At 37.8% G+C, this 22,440-nt stretch overlaps 2 protein-coding genes across 2 annotated transcripts in view; both read right to left on the minus strand.

The window, feature by feature from the left end:
* Positions 1–22,440, minus strand: part of LOC122800380 — a 473,875-nt gene that overhangs the window by 438,266 nt on the left and 13,169 nt on the right. The window contains exon 2 of the mRNA XM_044069828.1: positions 8,744–8,747. The gene's annotated coding sequence lies outside the window, so the exon portion shown is untranslated. The remainder of the gene's footprint in view (positions 1–8,743; positions 8,748–22,440) is intronic.
* LOC122800381 (trypsin inhibitor ClTI-1-like) overlaps positions 1–22,440 on the minus strand; it is a 944,875-nt gene that overhangs the window by 17,062 nt on the left and 905,373 nt on the right. The gene's annotated exons all lie outside the window — the stretch shown is intronic.

Here is a 22,440-nt window from a genome sequence, read left to right on the forward strand (position 1 = left end):
GTTATGTGTGACTTCTGGGCTGTTCGTATCTAACGGATTATATACAAGCACTGCCATAGTCACAGCAACAGTACATGTGAATTACAGTACCTGACTGCATCATTTGCTGTCTAGTGCTGACTTCTGACTGAGTTAGTAGTTCAGGATGACATTTACTGCATTTGGCATGTCAGTCTTTGAGCAGTAAGTACTCTAAATGCCACCTGATGTGTGTGTGTGTGTGTCACATTGTTTTAATTAAACTATCCTCGTGTACATTTTTCAGTAATTACCCAATATAATACCCTTGTTGTGTTGCTACTGCCTTTGGCATCCTCTTGTAGATAATGCTTAAAACAACTTGGCATTTTTATTGTTTAGAAAGTTAACCAAGCAAACATTGATTTAGTTGGAAATCAAGCACATGCACAGGATGATGGAACATCGCTATGTTACAAATGAGGGAACATCGCTATATTACAAATGATGGAACATCACTATATTACAAATGAGGGAACATCGCTATATTACAAATGATGGAACATCGCTATATTACAAATGAGGGAACATCGCTATATTACAAATGAGGGAACGTTGCTATATTACAAATGAGGGAACATCGCTATATTACAAATGAGGGAACGTTGTTATATTACAAATGAGGGAACGTCGCTATATTACAAATGATGGAACATCGCTATATTACAAATGAGGGAACACCGCTATATTACAAATGAGGGAACATAGCTATATTACAAATGATGGAACATCGCTATATTACAAATGAGGGAACGTAGCTATATTACAAATGAGGGAACATCGCTATATTACAAATGATGGAACATCTCTATATTACAAATGAGGGAATGTAGCTATATTACAAATTAGGGAACATCGCTATATTACAAATGAGGGAACGTTGCTATATTACAAATGAGGGAACATCGCTATATTACAAATGAGGGAACGTTGCTATATTACAAATGAGGGAACGTCACTATATTACAAATGATGAAACATCGCTATATTGCAAATGATGGAACATTGCTATATTACAAATGAGAGAACATCGCTATATTACAAATGAGGGAACATCGCTATATTACAAATGAGGGAACATCGCTATATTACAAATGAAGGAACATCGCTATATTACAAATGAGGGAACATCGCTATATTACAAATGAGGGAACTTCACTGTATTACAAATGAGGGAACATCGCTATATTACAAATGAGGGAACGTTGCTATATTACAAATGAGGGAACGTCGCTATATGACAAATGAGGGAACGTTGCTATATTACAAATGAGGGAACGTCACTATATTACAAATGAGGGAACGTTGCTATATTACAAATGAGGGAACGTCGCTATATTACAAATGAGGAAACATCTCTATATTACAAATGAGGGAACATCGCTATATTACAAATGATGGAACATCGCTATATTAGAAATGAGGGAACATCGCTATATTACAAATGAGGGAACATTGCTATATTATAAATGATGGAACATCGCTATATTACAAATGAGGGAATGTTGCTATATTACAAATGAGTGAACATCGCTATATTACAAATGAGGGAACATTGCCATATTACAAAAGAGGGAACGTTGCTATATTACAGATGAGGGAACTTTGCTATATTACAAATGATGGAACATCGCTATATTACAAATGATGGAACTTCACTATTTTGCAAATGATGGAACATTGCTATATTACAAATGAGGGATCATCGCTATATTACAAATGAGGGAACATCGCTATATTACAAATGAGGGAACATCGCTATATTACAAATGAGGGAACATCACTATATTACAAATGATGGAACATCGCTATATTACAAATGAGGGAATGTTGCTATATTACAAATGAGGGAACATCGCTATATTACAAATGAGGGAATGTTGCTATATTACAAATGAGGGAACATCGCTATATTACAAAAGTGGGAACGTTGCTATATTACAAATGAGGGAACGTCGCTATATTACAAATGATGGAACATCGCTATATTACAAATGAGGGAACATCGCTATATTACAAATGAGGGAACATCGCTATATTACAAATGATGGAACATCGCTATATTACAAATGAGGGAACGTTGCTATATTACAAATGATGGAACATCGCTATATTACAAATGAGGGAACATTGCTATATTACAAATGAGGGAACATCACTATATTACAAATGAGGGAACGTTGCTATATTACAAATGAGGGAACATCACTATATTACAAATGAGGGAACGTTGCTATATTATAAATGAGGGAACGTCGCTATATTACAAATGAGGGAACATCGCTATATTACAAATGAGGGAACATCAATATATTACAAATGAGGGAACGTTGCTATATTACAAATGAGGGAATGTCGCTATACTACAAATGAGGGAATGTTGCTATATTACAAATGAGGGAACATTGCTATATTACAAATGAGGGAACGTTGCTATATTACAAATGAGGGAACATCTCTATATTACAAATGAGGGAACATTGCTATATTACAAATAAGGGAACATCGCTATATAACAAATGATGGTACATCGCTATATTACAAATGAGGGAACATTGCTATATTACAAATGAGGGAACATCGCTATATTACAAATGATGGAACATCGCTATATTACAAATGAGGGAACATCGCTATATTACAAATTATGGAACATCGCTATATTACAAATGAGGGAACATTGCTATATTACAAATGAGGGAACATTGCTATATTACAAATACCCTGATCACTTTAAACAGCTCTGGATTTGATACACTGTGTTACTTCCTCAGCTTCTCTTCCTTTCCTTGCAGGCAATTGGCTAACTGACTACAGTAGAAATGAGGGTGTTGACTTTGGCCTACCTCTCCCTCCTTTTTCTATTGGTCTTTAAATTCCTTCACTTTAGGTAGATCATTATCAGCTGTCCATTATCCCAGCACTTCAGTAACATCATGAGCTAATTGCCTGATTACCCCTCAGTTTAGTCACACTATTTTCAAACAATATTTCTCACTCGTCACTTTAACTTAGGTACTGGACAGTTTACATGTATTATCCATTTCAGAAAAGCTCTATGCTACCCCATTTCCTTTAGAAACTCCAATGTCAGAATTTAGTCAGTCGGAGTGCACACTTCTTCACAAATTAAGTTTGACTTTGAAGTTAGTAATGTATAATGGAGGAAAGGATCACCTCTAAATCATTTTGGAAATCTGAGGTTTGTGAGGTAAAAAATCTGAAATGGAATTTTCATTTAATGTATTTTTATAAAGTGTCTTGGATCTGTTTTTAACTCTGTTGGAATTAATCGTTTACTCCTTGTACTCACTGATCCGCACCTCTTTTACTCATAAACAGAATAAATTTTTCAGGCTCCTCCTGTGAAATTTATCAGAGTAATTACTTTTAAAGCTTCTGAATGTGTGTGTGCGTGTGCGTGTGTGTGTGTGTGTGTGTGTGTGTGTGTGTGTGTGTGTGTGTGTGTGTGTGTGTGTGTGTGTGTGTGTGTGTGTGCGTGTGTGTGTGTGTGTGTGTGTGTCAGAAAAATATGTATTAATGTGTGTATTAGTAATATGCTTAGTGCATTTAGAGCTTGAAAAGAGTTAACACATTTATTCTATTTCATACTGCATAAATCTGTACAAACTGCAGATACTTTCTGACCTTGTATTGTTAGCTAAATTCTTGCTTGTGCCTTGGAAATTTACTGAGAAGCAGATGATTCCTGCTTATGTTAGGAAAATAATGAATAAAACAATACTACTTGTATGAAGCTTAGACAAGAAGTTCCGTTTGTGCTGTGAGAAAATACACAGCTGTAGAAGCTATAGATAATTAGGACAAAGCCTATTTGAAAATATGAACTGCAATCAGCATTTGCTTGTATATGAATTAGAAGAGTACCTTGAAATATAACACTGTACAATGGAAGCTTGTAAATGAATTAGAGCCCACTAAGGCCAGGTTGTTTTTCTCAAAAGTTTCTCACAAATCTAGTCATGTCAGCACAAAAGCTGACTAACATCTGCTGTAGAACAATACTGAAGGTTGTGTTTGATTATGTCAGCCATAAAAGGCCATGTCTTGTAAAACAGTATAAGAATAAACATACTTCCTGTTAGTAGTTAGACAAATCCTTGTATTTGCAATGTTTTGTCTCCTTGTGACAAGTAAATAAATATACCTTAACTGAACCTTACATGTATTGGTCTTTGAAGTTTTTTCCTTTGACAGATTGGTCCTTCGGACCAGAAACCCTCACTTCACTTCGGATCAGACAGGCCAGGTGGCTTGAAACCATACGGGGAAGAAACCACATCGCTTCTTCTTAGTTGAAAAGCCCTCCAACTGAATTGTCGTACAAAAGAGGTCAGCCACTTTCTGATCTGTGACTGAAGGATGGGTTTACTCGAACCAGGTGATCAATCACAAAGGCTCAGGTAAGGTGAATCTACTTTTTTCTGTTTTAGATCATGGACTAAATTTGTAATTATTTTGTTAAGACTTTGTTTATACAAGTCAGGGACAAAAAGATTACTGTCTTGTCATAGATCAGGGAAACAGAGCAGGTAGGCAGTCATTCTGAAAAGACTATAACAAAATCCCTGGTACCACGTTAAAAATAAAGAGTTATGTAATGATTAAAAGGGTAGAACAAAATGGGTAATAATTGTAAAAAAAGATCCCAAAATCCGCCATTAACCGAAGACGCGAAATACATGCAGTCACAGTGTGCTGATAATATTAAATACTATAGCAATAACCCATGCCTGGGTGTGGGTAATGCTAAATTTACCCACGGTTGGCATGGTTTGGTCCCGAGGCGCCCGAGGACCAAACAAAGCCAACCGTGGTAAATTTAGCATTACCCACACCCAGAAGTGGGTTATTGCTATTATACCATGACATTATTTAAGAAAAGAAACTATTACTTTTCTTAAATAATGGCATAGTATAATGCCTGTTTACTGCCTTCCAGATGTCTGGCATCCGGCAGTTCTGATGTACTCTGGCCTCGCGCAGTACATCAGAGTTGAGCAAAAGCAACGAGAAAGCAAGATCTCCGTTGCTTTTTTATGTTTCACTATGTTAAATGAGTTTAACATAGCGAGACAGTTTTAAAATAATCAACGGAGACGTCCATTGCTTATTTTAACTGTCTCTATGTTAAACTCATTTAACATAGCAAAACACTAAAAAAGCAATGGAGATCTTGCTTTCTCGTTGTTTTAAAACACTGTCTTGCTATGTTAAATGGGTTTAACATAGCGAGACAGCTTTAAAAATAAGCAACAGAGATCTCCATTGCTTATTTTAAAGCTGTCTCACTATGTTAAACCCATTTAACATAGCGAGACAGTGTTTTAAAAAAACGAGTTATACTAATGGAAAAAAGTCCACCTTTTTCCATTAGTATAACTCGATTTACAACGGGCACGCTGGCCAATCAGCGTGCACGTTTTGGGGGGGTCATGGTATAATACTCAATATAGGTTAATAAGTATGCATTTGATGGTAAATTAGAAAAATCCTCACTTGTCAAACAGCTTAAAACTGATTCTAGAGGTCGAGTAAAAAAGCAACGTCAATTAGGAATTCCTCAGGCACACAGGTGGATTGAGGAAGTAAACCGAAGGAAACAAAAGAGTAATAATTCAAAAGCAATGTTTTTAGATAAGAAGGACAATAACTTAATAATAACATCAGCCCCTCCACCTCCCTTACCAGAATATGAGGCAAGTGAACAAGTTAGTCCACCCCTGCAATATCCTGCTGTCACTGTAAGTAGAGACACTACAAAAGCGAAACCGTTTATTAAAGATCCCGTCGAGACCAGGTCTCGAACACGGGCAGGAAACTCAAAAGGGGACATTGAATTATATCAAATGGGTAGAAATTCATGATTTATGAGTGAAGAAGAAATATGCCCACTTATAGAAGTGCCTAATCCTCAGGCAGGGCAAGAAGGTCAGGACCCAGCTATTCTAGTGTATAGACCCTGGACTCCGGAAGACATCCGCAAAGCCACTGTGGGAATTCCCCATCCAAAAGTTAACGTTAGAAAGTTCTTAGATTTGCAAGGAATGAGGCTAAGTTATAATTTAAATGGAGAAAAGGTAGAAAAAGTAGTCAGACAAATTGTGGGACCAGATTGGCACATGATTAGTGGTGACTGGAATCCCCGTGATGCTGCGCTCAGGCCCCTCCCACATAGCAGCACAGAATTAGACAACAGAGTAAAAGGTCTTACAGACCGCATCTCTGAGAAATGGATGCCTAGGGCAGACTGGACTTGCATTAATCAATGCATCCAACAGGAAGGTGAAACTATTGACAGATATTATGCCAGACTATTGGAATGTTTTAATAACCATTATGGAATGCAAGTTCCTGAAGATCAGACACACGATTCCCCATATGAGCAGCAGTTAAAGAATGCATTTTTGAAAGGCAGTATTGCACCCATAAGCAGCTTTATTACAAAGCATATGGTAGATCATCGTACAAGCAGGTTACAGTCATTACTTGAATATGCTAGGCATGCCAAAAGGCATTTTAATAGCAAAAAGAAAAAAAAAGCCCAAGTATTTTCTGTAGAAAATGGAACAGAAGTATACGTAGTACAGTCTGAGAAAAATGGCAAGAGAAATGCCCAAGGAAACAAATAATCTGATCAGCGATCAGAGGACTTTGAAGGGCGAAAGAAAAGGTGTGAATGTTTTAAATGCGGTAAGAAGGGACACTAGGCAAGGGATTGCAAGAAAAACAAGAAAGCAACCACGGAAGATAAGGAGAGTAAGAACTGACTATATGATAGTCAGAAATCACTAGAAGGGGATAGCAGGGAAGGGACGAATGAGAATGTGATAGAGGGAGTAAAGAATGTGGCAGAAGAAATAGGGGAAGTGCAGGAAGCCACGGATAGTGAAGAAAATGAAATATTAGATTTGGCTTTATTGAGCTTAGAGCTCTATTTAGCAGACACGAAACCAGAAGGTACACTCCTGGTGGAAGGGAGGGAAGTCAGATTCTTGTGTGACTCAGGGGTATCACAGAACCTGATACATCCCTCCAAACTGCCAGAGAACTCAGAGTCACCTGATTACATATTAGTGAAAACAGCTAATGGACAGCTGTATCGGGAGCCCCTCTCCCATAATATTGTGATAACTGATCCTGTTTCAGGATTGACCCAGAAAAGCAAAATTGTTGTTTCTGCAAAATGCCCAGTAAACCTCTTGGGCAAAGACCTTATGCAACTATTTTGTATAGCAGTAGTTCTGCCTATGCAGGGTATGGAACACAGCAACAAACTGATACCTTTGCAGTGCAAGCGAAGGGTAAAATCTTTTATTGGTACAGCCAGGACTTGGTTACGACTGGTTGAGGGGCAGTGACCGCAGAATTGATGAATGCAGCCATCAGCAAGTTCCCCTCCCTTGACATTGATAAACAGCATTTGTTGCACTGTACTCTGTATTATTGTAACACACCAGGACCTGATAAGGAATACGAGCAAGAATTGTTTAGAAATCGTGCAAACAGATTGATATTATGTAATCTGTACTGGGACACAGAAGAGAACTGTGTAGCCAGCTGTTCTTTACCCCAGGAGTTCTTTGCACTCTATAAATCTAATCGATTACCACACATTAGCTTAACTAAGGACAAAAAATGTAAAATGGGTAGACTTAGGAGAGAAAGTCAAGAGATGGGAAAAATAGACAGAGTCAGAACTGTCAAAACAGGAAATACAAATGCAGAAGCTGAAGTGAATAACTCAGACCCACCCAGCTGTACACTTGCAGTCTAGCAAGAACAGCTGATTAGCAGTCCTATTGAAGGAGGAAAAGAATGCCTTACAGAATATACCAGAAACTCTCTGGTCAACAGGAAAATCAGATGTAAGACTTATTCGTACAGCGGGACCAGTTGCTATTACACCAAAGTCAGCATTTAGACCACAAAAAAGACAGTATCCCTTAAGAAAAGATGCAGAGGTAGGAATCAAACCTATTATAGCAGCTTTACTTAAGGAGGGGGTGCTGGTGGAATCTCCTGATTCACCATGTAACACACCCTTATTTCCTGTTAAGAAAGCAAATGGAGAATGGCGTATGGTCCAAGATTTACAAGCTGTAAATGACGCAGTGATACCAAGGGCACCTATGGTGCCAAACCCACACACCCTGTTAAATGATTTAAAACCTCAACAGAAATATTTTTCTGTGGTAAATATCAGCAATGCGTTCTTCTCAATACCGATACACCCTGACAGCCAGTATTGGTTTGCATTCACATTTCAGGGGAAAAGGTATACATATACGTGACTACCACAGGGATATTGTAAAAGTCCAACAATATTCTCACAAGAAATGGCAAGCAACTTGGTGGGATTTACCCCACCAAGAGGTAGCCAAATTTTGCTTTATGTTGATAATATCCTGCTGGCGTCCCCCACCCAGCAAGATTGTAAAGAAGACACCATAGCGCTATTACAATTTTTAGCCACAGAAGGACATAAAGTAAACAAAAATAAACTGTAGCTTTGGAAAAAACAAGTTAAATACCTAGGATATGTAATATCCAAGAAAGGTAGGACATTAGATAAGGACAGAAAAGTAGCGATTTTGCAAGCACCAAAACCCACTACCAAGAAGGAAATGATGTTCTTCCTGGGTACAACTAATTTTTGTCAGAGTTGGATTCCAAACTATGCCTTGGAATCTGCACTGTTGACTAACCTGATTTATAAAAAGCCTATGGCAGCACAGGATTTATTACAATGGACACCAGAAGCAAAAATCTGCTTTCTGCAAACTGAAACAGTTAATAGCATCCTCATTAGTTTTAGGATTACCAAACTATCATAAATGTTTTTTCCAAACTGTAGATTGTAAGCAAGGTTATATGACATCAGTATTAACACAGCAGCATGGGGACAAGCAACGCCCGATTGCTTATTATTCATCACAACTGGACCCAGTGGCACGGTCTTTACCCCACTATGTACAAGCAGTAGTTGCAACTGTAATGGCAGTACAGGCTTCAGCCTCAGTAGTTTTGTTCCACCCTCTCACATTGAGAGTGCCTCATACAGTTGCAATTATTTTACTGCAAGAGAAGGTAGCATATCTTTCCCTGCTAGGCATCTTTCCTGTATGACTATATTGTTGAGCCAACCTCATATGACAATTGAACGATGTACGACTTTGAACCCTTCTACCTTGCTCCCAACCCCTGCAGATGGCACACCACACAGCTGCCTGCAGGTGATTGAGCAAAAGACACTGCCTAAAAAAGACCTTACGAATGTTCCCTTGGATGATGCCGAGGTGACATACTACATGGATGGCTCATGCAAAAGGGGTCCTGCAAGACAGAACCTAGTAGAATATGCAGTAATTTTTGATATTGAGATTATAAAAGCGAAATCTTTACCACACAATTTATCTGCACAGGCAGCAAAATTGATTGCCTTGACACGGGCATGTACCTTAGCAAAGGGTATATTTGTGAACATTTTTATGACAGCCAGTATGCTTTTTCTACTGTACATGTTTTTGCGCAATAGTAGAAAAATCAAGGAATGATAACATCTACTGGCAAACCAATCAATCATGCACAGTTTATTTTAGATCTTTTAAAATCTTTTCAATTACCTCAAAAAGTAGCTATTTGTAAATGCATAGCTCATACCAAGCAACAGAACAGGATTTCAAAAGGTAATGCGAGAGCTAATATAGCTGCAAAGCAGGCAGCTTCAGAAGTATTTCTTTTGAATGAAAAATTACAACCCTCTGAGATTTTAGACTTAGAAATGCTAAAGACAATGCAGACACTTACTATACAAGTTGAAAAACAAAGATGGGTAATTCTCAAAAAGTGGCTGTATATCTCTAAAGAAAAAAAAACGATATTGCCGTCTAATTTGTTTAGATATGCAGCTTTGTTGAGCCATGGGCAGTGCCATGTCTCAACAGGGGGGATGGTACAGCTGGTGAACCAAGTGTTCACGACATATGGATTCTTAAATTATACTAAAAAATATTGTTTGATGTGCCATGTTTGTAATAAACATCATGCACAAGGGGTGTTAAAGCCCAAGCAAGGGAGTTTCCTTACACCACCATATGCATTTCACACTATCTGCATTGATTTCATGGAGTTGAATAAATGTGAAAATAAGAAGTATTGTCTTGTCATTGTAGATATGTTTTCCAGATGGGTAGAAGCCTTTCCGACTAAAAATCCAGATGCAGCAACTGTGGCCAAAGTCCTTGTTAAAGAAATCATCCCTAGATTCAGCATTCCGGAAAGGATCTACAGTGACAACAGCACACACTTTGTAAACCAGACCATACAGCAGTTAAGTAGACATTTTGGTATTTCTTTAAAAAAATCATTGTGCATATCATCCACAATCTGCAGGCCTAGTAGAGAGGCATAATGGGATTTTAAAGAATAAGCTAAGGAAGTTAATAGTAGAAACGCAGAAAAAGTTGGTGTACTGTCTGCCCCTGGCACTGTTGAGCATAAGATCTGTTCCAAATGCAAAAGGATTGACTCCTTTTGTAAAGTTATTTGGAAGGGCTTATTATATACCTCAGTGGAAATCTCTCATGCCCACAGACCAGGAAGCTGAAAGTACACTAGCTGAGTACATGCGAAACTTGTTACATTCTAAAAATTTGTTGCAGTCAAATTCTGTTTTAGATAAAGAATGAACCAGACCGGCAGAAGTGGCAGTGTCCCCCGAAACTTGGGTTTGGGTGAAGACAGTAAAGAGAAATAATTGGGCATCACCAAAGTGGGAAGGTCCATATCAAGTGCTTTTGTCGACACCCACTGCAGTCAAGATAGCGGAGCGTGCCTCCTGGATCCACCTGACACACTGTAAATTAGTAAAGAACTTTGAAATGGACAAAAACCTTGTCACATGCCAAGAGTAAAAATGATAAGAGTCCAGAAGAAACAGGAATGCAGAACAACCCTTTCCTCAGAAGTATTGCATAATCATCCTGTTAACTGTACTGGTGACAATAATCTTTTTGTTGTGGCCTTTCCTTTTCCCAGCCACACAGACTGAACTGAATAAACGTAAAGCGTTACTCTTTGACTGGCATCCAAACTTTAACACTTATTTATTTTACATTTGTTGACCGGGCTAGTCTAACTGGATATTTGTCCATTTTCAGTAGAGGCCCGGGGAGAAAAGCTCCAGCATGCACAGTAAAACATAGTTAACAACATATAAGAAAGACATGTATGAACAACAGTACAGTGGTAGCATTGGTTAAAAGAAATAATATAGTAATAAAATTATAGGATAGACATTATGCTAAAAGTTAAACTAAGTAAAACAAAACAGGTATTGCACAACAGAGTAAAGTATATATAATTTATCCTCTTACTATGAAAAAAAAAAAAAAAGTAACAAGATATAGAGGCCTAGGTTGGAGGCCTAAGTTAGGGGAGTGGGGAAAGGGGTAAGAGTAGGAGGGAAAAAGATTTTAGTCTGGGTTAGCACAAGGACAAAGCCACTGAGTTTTAAGATGTTCTTTAATATGTTTTTTAAATAGAGAAGTAGAAGCTAGGTTAGAAAGTTCAGGAGGGAGCTGATTTCAGTTTTTACCTATAGTGTTTGAGAACAGTGAGTCACCAGCTTTGTTGTTTGATTTAATCAAGGAGACCAGGAGTTTATTAGCAGAACATAGTGTAGCTAGATTTTTATAAGGTGAAATCAGATAAGTGAGGATAGGGGTATCATTGGGGTGGTATAGGATCTTTTGAGTGATAAGTAACTGTTGACAGAGTATGTGGTTATGCAATTCTAGCCATCCTAGTTGTTTGAGGTTAAGACAGTGGTGAGTTTTGAAGGGAGTGCATGTAATGAATCTAGCTATGCTATTGTAACAGGCAGAAAGTTTGGTAATGTTGTTTTTTGATAGTTTAGTATATATAGCAGAGGTATAGAAAAGGGTAGAGATGAGATGGGTCTGGGCAATGGTTTTCCTGGCTGAGGGGGTAAGGAAGGGTTTAATTCTATAGAGAGTACCAAGTTTTTTGTTAACAGAATTTATGGTGGCGTTAATATGGTCATCATAATTAAGACGATTGTCAATTGTAACACCTAGTAGACGGGTGGTAGTATCTGGGGTTATGTTGGTAGCATTCTTAAAGGTTATGGTGAAGAATGGTGCGGATGATTTATGAGTTGGAGTAAAGAGTAGTAGTTTTGTTTTTTTGGGATTAAGGAGGAGGCAATGTTGCATAAACCATTTTTCAACATTTTGGAAAACAGTTTGGGTGAGGGACTGGAAAGAGGCTATGTTCTTAGCAGTACAGATTAAGGTTGAGTCATCTGCATATTGAATGCAGGTGGCTTGAGGTATGTTCAAGTGTAGGTCATTAATAAATAAGGAGAAAAGAAGGGGACCTAAGATTGAGCCTTGCGGGACTCCAATATTTACTGGGAGTAATGAAGACAGATTGTTATCCCAAAGCACTGCTTGCTGCCTGTTTTGAAGATCACACCTAAACCATTGTAATGTTAGTGGATCAAGAGAATGGTAAGATAACACCCGAACCATTGTAATGCTAGAGGATCACGAGAATGGTAAGATCACACCTAAACCATTGTAATGCTAGTGGATCAAGAGAATGGTAAGATAACACCTAAACCATTGTAATGCTAGTGGATCAAGAGAATGGTAAGATAACACCTGAACCATTGTAATGCTAGAGGATCACGAGAATGGTAAGATCACACCTAAACCATTGTAATGCTAGTGGATCAAGAGAATGGTAAGATAACACCTAAACCATTGTAATGCTAGTGGATCAAGAGAATGGTAAGATAACAACTAAAAAATTGTAGTGCTAGTGGATCAAGAGAATGCTAAGATAACATCTAAACCATTGCAATACTAGAGGATCACGAGAATGGTAAGATCACACCTGAACCATTGTAATGCTAGAGGATCACGAGAATGGTAAGATAACACCTGAACCATTGTAATGCTAGAGGATCATGAGAATGGTAAGATCACACCTAAACCATTGTAATGCTTGTGGATCAAGAGAATGGTAAGATAACACCTAAACCATTGTAATTCTAAAGGATCAAGAGAATGGTAAGATCACACCTAAACCATTGTAATGCTAGTGGATCAAGAGAATGGTAAGATCACACCTAAACCATTGTAATGCTATAGGATCAGAGAATGATAAGATAAAACCTGACCATTGTAATGCTAGAGAATCACGAGAATGGTAAGATAACACCTAAACCATTGTAATGCTAGTGGATCAAGAGAATGGTAAAATAACACCTAAACCATTGTAGTGCTAGTGGATCAAGAGAATGGTAAGATAACACCTAAACCATTGCAATGCTAGTGGATCATGAGAATGGTAAGATAACACCTGAACCATTGTAATGCTAGCGGATCAAGAGAATGGTAAGATAACACCTAAACCATTGTAATGCTAGAGGATCACGAGAATGGTAAGATAACAACTGAACCATTGTAATGCTAGTGGATCAAGAGAATGGTAAGATAACACCTAAACAATTGTAGTGCTAGTGGATCAAGAGAATGGTAAGATAACACCTGAACCATTGTAATGCTAAAGGATCATGAGAATGGTAAGATAACACCTAAAGCATTGTAATGCTAGAGGATCAAGAGAATGGTAAGATCACACCTAAACCATTGTAAAGCTAGAGGATGATGAGAATGGTAAGATAACACCTAAACCATTGTAATGCTAGAGGATCACAAGAATGGTAAGATAACACCTAAACCATTGTAATGCTAGAGGATCACGAGAATGGTAAGATAACACCTGAACCATTGTAATGCTAGTGGATCAAGACAATGGTAAGATCACACCTAAACCATTGTAATGCTTGTGGATCAAGAGAATGGTAAGATAACACCTAAACCATTGTAATGCTAGTGGATCAAGAGAATGGAAAGATAACACCTAAACCATTGTAATGCTAGAGGATCACGAGAATGGTAAGATAACACCTGAACCATTGTAATGCTAGTGGATCAAGAGAATGGTAAGATAACACCTAAACCATTGTAGTGCTAGTGGATTAAGAGAATGGTAAGATAACACCTAAACCATTGTAATGCTAGAGGATGACGAGAATGGTAAGATAACACCTAAACCATTGTAATGCTAGTGGATCAAAAGAATGGTAAGATAACACCTAAACCATTGTAATGCTAGTGGATCAAGAGAATGGTAAGATAACACCTGAACCATTGTAATGCTAGAGGATCACGAGAATGGTAAGATAACACCTAAACCATTGTAATGCTAGAGGATCACGAGAATGGTAAGATAACACCTAAACCATTGTAATGCTAGAGGATCACGAGAATGGTAAGATAACATCTAAACCATTGTAATGCTAGAGGTACAAGAGAATGGTAATGTAACACCTAAACCATTGTAATGCTAGAGGATCAAGAGAATGGTAAGATAACACCTAAACCATTGTAATGCTAGAGGATCACGAGACTGGTAAGATCACACCTAAACCATTGTAATGCTACAGGATCACGAGAATGGTAAGATAACACCTAAACCATTGTAATGCTAGAGGATCACGAGAATGGTAAGACAACACCTTAACCATTGCAATGCTAGAGGATCACGAGAATGGTAAGATAACATCTAAACCATTGTAATGCTAGAGGATCAAGAGAATGGTAAGATAACACCTGAACAATTGTAATGCTAGAGGATCAAGAGAATGGTAATGTAACACTAAACCATTGTAATGCTAGTGGATCAAGAGAATGGTAAGATAACACCTAAACCATTGTAATGCTAGAGGATCAAGAGAATGGTAAGATAGCACCTAAACCATTGTAATGCTAGAGGATCACGAGAATGGTAAAATAACACCTGAACCACTGTAGTGCTAGTGGATCAAGAGAATGGTAAGATAACACCTAAACCATTGTAATGCTAGTGGATCAAGAGAATGGTAATGTAACACCTAAACCATTGTAATGCTAGAGGATCAAGAGAATGGTAAGATAACACCTAAACTATTGTAATGCTAGTGGATCAAGAGAATGGTAATGTAACACCTAAACCATTGTAATGCTAGAGGATCAAGAGAATGGTAAGATAACACCTAAACCATTGTAATGCTAGAGGATCAAGAGAATGGTAAGATAACACCTAAACCATTGTAATGCTAGTGGATCAAGAGAATGGTAATGTAACACCTAAACCATTGTAATGCTAGAGGATCAAGAGAATGGTAAGATAACACCTAAACCATTGTAATGCTAGAGGATCAGGAGAATGGTAAGATAACACCTGAACCATTGTAATGCTAGAGGATCACGAGAATGGTAAGATAACACCTAAACCATTGTAATGCTATAGGATCACGAGAATGGTAAGAGAACACCTGAACCATTGTAATGCCAAAGGATCAAGAGCATGGTAAGATAACACCTAAACCATTGTAATGCTAGCGGATCAAGAGAATGGTAATGTAACACCTAAACCATTGTAATGCTAGAGGATCACGAGAATGGTAAGAGAACACCTGAATCATTGTAATGCTAGAGGATCAAGAGAATGGTAAGATAACACCTAAACCATTGTAATGCTAGAGGATCAAGAGAATGGTAAGATCACACCTAAACCATTGTAATGCTAGAGGATCACGAGAATGGTAAGATAACACCTGAACCATTGTAATGCTAGAGGATCACGAGAATGGTAAGATAACACCTAAACCATTGTAATGCTAGAAGATCAAGAGAATGGTAATGTAACACCTAAACCATTGTAATGCTAGTGGATCAAGAGAATGGTAAGATAACACCTAAACCATTGTAATGCTAGAGGATCAAGAGAATGGTAAGATCACACCTAAACCATTGTAATCCTAGAGGATCAATAGAATGGTAAGATAACACCTAAACGATTGTAATGCTAGAGGATCACGAGAATGGTAAGATAACACCTAAACCATTGTAATGCTAGAGGATCACGAGAATGGTAAGATAACACCTAAACCATTGTAATGTTAGTGGATCAAGAGAATGGTAAGATAACACCTAAACCATTGTAATGCTAGCGGATCACGAGAATGGTAAGATGACACCTGAACCATTGTAATGCTAGTGGATCAAGAGAATGGTAAGATAACACCTAAACCCTTGTAATGCTAGAGGATCACGAGAATGGTAAGATAACACCTGAACCATTGTAATGCTAGAGGATCAAGAGAATGGTAAGATCACACCTAAACCATTGTAGTGCTAGAGGATCAAGAGAATGGTAAGAGAACACCTAAACCATTGTAATGCTAGATGATCAAGAGAATGGTAATATAACACCTAAACCATTGTAATGCTAGAGGATCAAGAGAATGGTAAGATAACACCTGAGCCATTGTAATGCTAGAGGATCAAGAACATGGTAAGATAACACCTAAACCATTATAATGCTAGCAAATCACGAGAATGGTAAGATAACACCTGAACCATTGTAATGCTAGTGGATCAAGAGAATGGTAAGAGAACACCTAAACCATTGTAATGCTAGTGGATCAAGAGAATGGTAAGATAGCACCTAAACCATTGTAATGCTAGAGGATCACGAGAATGGTAAGATAACACCTGAACCATTGTAATGCTAGTGGATCAAGAGAATGGTAAGATAACACCTAAACCATTGTAGTGCTAGTGGATCAAGAGAATGGTAAGATAACACCTGAACCATTGTAATGCTAGAGGATCACAAGAATGGTAAGATAACACCTAAACCATTGTTATGCTAGAGGATCAAGAGAATGGTAAGATCACACCTTAACCATTGTAATGCTAGAGGATCACGAGAATGGTAAGATAACACCTAAACCATTGTAATGCTAGAGGATCACGAGAATGGTAAGATAACACCTAAACCATTGTAATGCTAGAGGATCAAGAGAATGGTAAGATAACACCTAAACCATTGTAATGCTAGTGGATCAAGAGAATGGTAAGATCACACCTAAACCATTGTAATGCTTGTGGATCAAGAGATTAGTAAGATAAGACATAAACCATTGTAATGCTAGTGGATCAAGAGAATAGTAAGATAACACCTAAACCATTGTAATGCTAGAGGATCACGAGAATGGTAAGATAACACCTGAACCATTGTAATGCTAGTGGATCAAGAGAATGGTAAGATCACACCTAAACCATTGTAATGCTTGTGGATCAAGAGAATGGTAAGATAACACCTAAACCATTGTAATGCTAGTAGATCAAGAGAATGGTAAGATAACACCTGAACCATTGTAATGCTAGTGGATCAAGAGAATGGTAAGATAACACCTAAACCATTGTAATGCTAAAGGATTATGAGAATGGTAAGATAACACCTAAACCATTGTAATGCTTGTGGATCAAGAGAATGGTAATGTAACACCTAAACCATTGTAGTGCTAGTGGATGAAGAGAATGGTAAGATAACACCTGAACCATTGTAATGCTAGAGGATCACGAGAATGGTAAGATAACACCTAAACCATTGTAATGCTAGAGGATCAAGAGAATGGTAAGATCACACCTAAACCATTGTAATGCTAGAGGATGACGAGAATGGTAAGATAACACCTAAACCATTGTAATGCTAGAGGATCACGAGAATGGTAAGATAACACCTAAACCATTGTAATGCTAGAGGATCACGAGAATGGTAAGATAACACCTAAACCATTGTAATGCTAGTGGATCAAGAGAATGGTAAGACAACACCTAAACCATTGTAGTGCTAGTGGATCAAGAGAATGGTAAGATAACACCTAAACCATTGTAATGCTAGTGGATCAAGAGAATGGTAAGATAACACCTAAACCATTGTAATGCTAGAGGATCAAGAGAATGGTAAGAGAAAACCTAAGCCATTGTAGTGCTAGTGGATCAAGAGAATGGTAAGAGAACACCTAAACCATTGTAATGCTAGAGGATCAAGAGAATGGTAATGTAACACCTAAACCATTGTAATGCTAGAGGATCAAGAGAATGGTAAGATAACACCTGAACCATTGTAATGCTAGAGGATCACGAGAATGTTAAGATAACACCTAAACCATTGTAATGCTAGTGGAGCAAGAGAATGATAAGATAACACCTAAACCATTGTAATGCTAGAGGATCAAGAGAATGGTAAGAGAACACTTAAGCCATTGTAGTGCTAGAGGATCAAGAGAATGGTAAGATAACACCTGAACCATTGTAATGATAGAGGATCACGAGAATGGTAAGATAACACCTAAACCATTGTAATGCTAGAGGATCACGGGAATGGTAAGATCACACCTAAACCATTGTAATGCTAGAGGATCACGAGAATGGTAAGATAACACCTAAACCATTGTAATGCTAGAGGATCACGAGAATGGTAAGATAACACCTGAACCATTGTAATGCTAGAGGATCATGAGAATGGGTAAGATAACACCTAAACCATTGTAATGCTAGAGGATCACGAGAATGGTAAGATAACACCTGAACCAATGTAATGCTAGATGATCATGAGAATGGTAAGATAACACCTGAACCATTGTAATGCTAGTGGATCAAGAGAATGGTAAGATAACACCTGAGCCATTGTAATGCTAGAGGATCAAGAGAATGGTAAGATAACACCTAAACCATTGTAATGCTAGTGGATCAAGAGAATGGTAATGTAACACCTAAACCATTGTAATGCTAGTGGATCAAGAGAATGGTAAGATAACACCTAAACCATTGTAATGCTAGAGGATCACGAGAATGGTAAGATAACACCTGAACCATTGTAATGCTAGAGGATCAAGAGAATGGTAATGTAACACCTACACCATTGTAATGCTAGAGGATCAAGAGAATGGTAAGATAACACCTGAGCCATTGTAATGCTAGAGGATCAAGAGAATGGTAAGATAACACCTGAACCATTGTAATGCTAGAGGATCAAGAGAATGGTAAGATCACACCTAAACCATTGTAATGCTAGAGGATCAAGAGAATGGTAAGATAACACCTAAACCATTGTAATGCTAGAGGATCAAGAGAATGGTAAGATAACAACTAAACCATTGTAGTGCTAGTGGATCAAGAGAATGGTAATGTAACACCTAAACCATTGTAATGCTAGAGGATCAAGAGAATGGTAAGATAACACCTGAGCCATTGTAATGCTAGAGGATCAAGAGAATGGTAATGTAACACCTAAACCATTGTAATGCTAGAGGATCAAGAGAATGATAAGATCACACCTAAACCATTGTAGTGCTAGTGGATCAAGAGAATGGTAAGATCACACCTAAAACATTGTAATGCTAGAGGATCAAGAGAATGATAAGATCACACCTAAACCATTGTAATGCTAGAGGATCACGAGAATGGTACTTTAGTTTGTCTAGAAGTAAGTTATGGTTAACCACATCAAAGGCTTTTGACAGGTCTATAAATAGTGCAGAGGAAAAGGAGTTATTGTTACGATTTTTATTTATAGAGTCAGTGAAGGATAGAAGGGCAGTTGTTGTGCTGTGGAATGGTCTGAAGCCATGTTGACAGTTGGCTAATAAGTTGTTTTGTAGTAGGTGATTGAGTAGTTGTTTGTGAATACATTTTTCCATTATCTTAGCTAATGGGGAGAGTAAGGCAATAGGGCGAAAGTTAGAAAGCTCAATAGAAGATTCACCTTTATGTAGAGGGATTATGTGAGATACTTTCCATATGGTAGGGATTTTGCTTTCAGAGATAGTCCTGTTAATAAGTATAGGTATGGGGTAGTCTATAGCATTTGCAGCAATTTGTAGGTATTCAGATGGGAGTCGGTCAGCAGATGGGGTGCAAGGTTTCAGTTTCTTAAGTAGCTTATGGATAAGAGATGTAGGAACAGGTTGTATATGAAAGGTATGAGATGAAGTTTTGGAGGTATTTGGTGGGGAAGCAGTAGAAGGAGGTAAAGAATTGGCTAGGGTTTGAATGGCTTCTGTAAAATATTTATTAAAGGCATCAGGGATCTGTTTGGAATTATTGTGGTTAAAGCCTAATGGGGCAGGAGTAGTGCAATGGCCTGGTTGAAGAAGTTTGTTTATCCCTGACCAGAATTTTTGTGGAGTTTGTTGACTGGTTTGTTGGAGGTGAAGATATAAGTCTTTTTTGTCTCTAAGAGTATCTTTCTTGGTGGCATTTCTTAACTGTTTAAAGAGGAGGTGATCAGATGGACATTTGGTAGCTCTCCATTTAGCGCATATTTTGTTTCTAAGGATCATTTTTTGCTTAGTTTGTTTTACCAGGCACTTACCAGGCAATTAAATATGTGTATGCTGAGACTTTCAATGTTTCAAATTGCTGGATTTGCACAGCTTTGCTGACAACATACAGGGGGTTATTAATGACTACAGTCCCCCTAGGGGTCAATGAGACCTGGGAGAACTTGATTTATGATACCTCAATCATTACATCACAAGAGAAAATAGCATTGCACTTGTCTGTTCCACAAAAGGGAACTGTGTGTTTTTATAAAAATGATACTGTTCAGGTGGGTTGGAGCAATTGCAATGTGACTGTTCCTTATAAATTTTACACTAAAGGTAACAATGTAGATCTTTATTGTAATACAAACTATAATTCATTTCTTGGATTAATGCATAAAACACTTGATGAAGTAAACCATAATTCTGTTCTTTATAAACAACTGTATATAATAGATAGAAAAATGTTTCATGCAGGGCGAGTGTATATTCATAGCAAAGTTACTACTAAAGTAGAGGATTGTTCCTTTGTGTGTGGTAGAAAGGCATACAAATGGTTACCTGAGAATTGGTCTGGCAGTTGTTTTTTGGGTTACCTGGTTCCGGCCATACGACACACTGCAGTTTTGCCTCGAGGAAAAATTCGAAATGTCCGAGAGGTCGTCAAGAAACCCATAAATCTAGTGGGACAAATCGATGTGCATTGGAAAGACCATCATTCCATAGGCAAAGGACTGACACATATGGACTTGAGTGATAGCGTTATAGTGTGGGCTGACACATATGGACTTGAGTGATAGCGTTATAGCGTGGGCAGGCATATCACCGGCATATGGAGCAGTGAAATCGATCTGAAAGCTGAGAAAACTGTTGAAACTTCTCGAAGTAATGAGTAATGCAACTTTTTCTGCTCTCGAATTAGTGACTAATGAACTGAATGCTATGAGAACTGTAGTGCTTCAAAACCGCATGGCTCTTGACTTCACCGTAGCGGCAAGAGGTGGTACTTGCACTTTAATCCAAGAAGAATGCTGTTCGTATATTCCTGACCATAAACACGAGATAGACAATCATCTTGAGGTAATTCAGCAGGTGTTGGCCATGACCAAACCAGGCCCAAACCCACTGACGGACTTTTTCCAGAAATGGTTTGGGGGGTGGGGTACCATCCTAATGAACATCCTGATTGCCATTTGTGTAGGAATGCTCCTACTGGGAGTATGTGTTTGTTGTGTCATCCCCTGCATGAAAAGACTGATTAAAAACCTTATAGACATGTCAGTTTCTGAAGCCTTATATCAAAGTGCTGAGTTTGAAGAACTGTTAAAAGATTAAAAATGCTTTCATAGGTTTAAACTGAATGACTCTCTTAACTGCAAATCCTGAGTGGAAGAGGTTAGGAAAAAAAACAAACTGTTATTTTGAAAGTAGAATAAAAGTATTAAAAGGGGGGAAATGTCAGAAAAATATGTATTAATGTGTGTATTAGTAATATGCTTATTGCATTTAGAGCTTGAAAAGGGTTAACACATTTATTCTATTTCATACTGCATAAATCTGTACAAACTGCAGATGCTTTCTGACCTTGTATTGTTAGCTAAAATCTTGCTTGTGCCTTGGAAATTTACTGAGAAGCAGATGATTTCTGCTTATGTTAGGAAAATAATGAATAGAACAATACTACTTGTATGAAGCTTAGACAAGAAGTTCCGTTTGTGCTGTGAGAAAATACACAGCTGTAGAAGCTATAGATAATTAGGACAAAACCTGTTTGAAAATATGAACTGCAATCAGCATTTGCTTGTATCCAAATTAGAAGAGTACCTTGAAATGTAACACTGTACAATGGAAGCTTGTAAACGAATTAGAGCCCACCAAGGCCAGGTTGTTTTTCTCAAAAGTTTCTCACAAATCTAGTCATGTCAGCAGAAAATCTGAGTAACATCTGCTGTAGAACAATACTGAAAGTTGTGTTTGATTATGTCAGCCATGTCTTGTAAAACAGTATAAGAATAAACATACTTCCTGTTAGTAGTTAGACAAATCCTTGTATTTGCATGTTTTTGTCTCCTTGCGGCAAGTAAATAAATATACCTTAACTGAACCTTACGTGTATTGGTCTTTGAAGTTTTTTTTCTTTGACAGTG

This window comes from Protopterus annectens, chromosome 4.part0, assembly GCF_019279795.1.
Source record: "Protopterus annectens isolate FY-2018-M chromosome 4.part0, PAN1.0, whole genome shotgun sequence".
Taxonomy (NCBI): domain Eukaryota; kingdom Metazoa; phylum Chordata; order Ceratodontiformes; family Protopteridae; genus Protopterus; species Protopterus annectens.